Source organism: Myotis davidii, unplaced genomic scaffold (assembly GCF_000327345.1).
Source record: "Myotis davidii unplaced genomic scaffold, ASM32734v1 scaffold642, whole genome shotgun sequence".
Lineage (NCBI taxonomy): Eukaryota > Metazoa > Chordata > Mammalia > Chiroptera > Vespertilionidae > Myotis > Myotis davidii.
In genome coordinates this window covers 935,843-938,160 of record NW_006293957.1, presented here as the reverse complement: position 1 = coordinate 938,160, position 2,318 = coordinate 935,843, and positions in this window count along the sequence as shown.

The window sequence follows — 2,318 nt, the reverse complement described above, 5'->3', positions numbered from 1 at the left end:
GATCCCGCAACCAAGGCACATGCCCTTGACTAGAATCGAACCCACCACCCTTCAGTCCACAGGCTGACGTTCTATCCACTGAGCCAAACCGGTTAGGGCATGATAGTTTCATTTTTTATTTTTTTAGGAAACTCCATACTGTTTTCCACAGTTGCTGCACTAGTTTGCATTCCCATCAGCAGCGAACGAGGGTTCTCTTTTCTCCACATCCTTGCCAGCATTTGTCATTTCTGATTTGTTGATGGCAGCTATTCTGACAGGTGTGAGATGGTACCTCATTGTCGTTTTGATTTGCATCTCTCCATGATCAGTGACTTTGAGCACTTTTTCATAGGCCTTTGGCCTTCTGTATGTCCATTTTGGAGAAGTGCCTATTTAGGTCCTTTGCTCATTCTTTTAATTGGATTGTTTGTCTTCTTTTTGTTCAGTTGTTTGAGTTCCCGATAGATTTTGGAGGTTAACCCCTTATCAGTTGTATCATTGCCAAATGTGTTCTCCCATGGGGAGGGCATTCTTGTTATTTTATTGAAGGTTTCTTTTGCTGTGCAGAAGCTCTTTATTTTGATGTAGTCCCATTTGTTTTTTTTCTCCTTAGTTTCCATTGTCCTAGGAGATGAATCCGTAAACATATTGCATTGAGAGATGCCTGAGATTTTGCTGCCAATGATTTCTTCTAGGATTTTTATGGTTTCACGTCATTTTTATTTTTTTGCAAGTATCTGTCCAATTTTCCCAATACTATTTATTGAAGAGACTCTCTTGGCTTCATTGTATGCTCTTGCCTCCTTTGTCAAATATTAATTGAACACAATGCATTCCGTCAATTTCTGGGGCCTCTGTTCTGTTCCATTGGTCTATATGCCTGTTCTTGTGCCAGTACCAGGCTGTTTTGAGTACAGTAGCTTTGTAGTATAACTTCAAATCTGTTATTGTGATTCCTCCAACTTTTTTTTTTCTTTCTCAAGATTGCTGCAGCTATGCAGGGTCTTTTTTCATTACATATCAATTTTTGAAGTATTTGTTCTAGGTCTGTGAAATATGCTATTGTTACTTTAACAGGGATAGCTTTAAATCTGGAGATTGCCTTGGGTAGTATGGACATGTTTTAAAAATATATATTTTTATTAATTTCAGAGATAGAAAGAGAGCGGAAGAGAGAGAAACATTTGATCAGCTGCCTCCTGCTCACTCCTACTGGGTATCGAGCCCATCACCTGGGCAAGTGCCCTTGACCGGAATCAAACCCAGGACCCTTCAGTCCACAGGCCAATGCTCTATCCACTGAGCCAAACTGGCTAGGGTATATGGACATTTTAATCATGTTGATTCTACCAATCCATGAAAATGGTGTATTCCTCCACTTGCGTATATCTTCTTCTATCTCTTTTTTCAATGTCCTGTAGTTTTCTGAGTACAGGTCTTTTACCTCCTTAGTTAAGTTTATTCCTATGTATCTTAATTTTTTTGTTGTTGTTGCAATGGTAAATGGAATTGTTTATTTAGTTTCCCTTTTTGTGAGTTCATTCTTGATGTATAAAAATGCCATAGATTTCTGGGTGTTAATTTGGAATCCGGCTACAATGCCAGAATCATATATTAAATCTAATAGTTTTTTGATGGAGTCTTTAGGGTTTTTTATGTATAATATCATGTCATCTGTGAGTAATGACAGTTTTACTTCTTCTTTTTCCATTTGGATACCTTTTATACCTTCTTGTCTGATCACTGTGGCTAGCACTTCTAATACTATGTCAAACAGGAGTGGTGAAAGAGGGCATCCCTGTCTTGTCCCCGTTCTTAGGGGAAATGGTTTTAGTATTTACCCATTGAATCTGATGTTGGCTATAGTGCTATAAACTTCCCTCTCAGGACTGCTTTCATTGTGTCCCATAGATTTTGGATTGTTGTTTTTCTTTTCTTTTTCTTTTTTTTTGTTTCCAGAATGTTTTTTCATTTCTTCTTTGATCTCTTTGGTAAGCCATTCATTGTTTAATAGCGTGCTATTTAGTATCTATGTGTTTGATTGTTTTTATTGTAGTTGATTTCTAAATTTATGCCATTGTGATCTGAGAAGATGCTTGATATGATTTAAATCTCCTTGAATTTGTAGAGACTTAACCTGTGTCCTAATATGTGGTCTATCTTTGAAAATGTCCCATGTGCACTTAAGAAGAATGTATATTCCATTTCTTTCAGGTGAAATGTTCTGAAGATTTTAATTAATTCCATCTGATCTAGTGAGTTGTTTAGGATTGCTGTGTTTTTTTGTTGATTTTATGTGTAGATTTATCCAGTGGTGCCAATGGAGTATTGAAGTC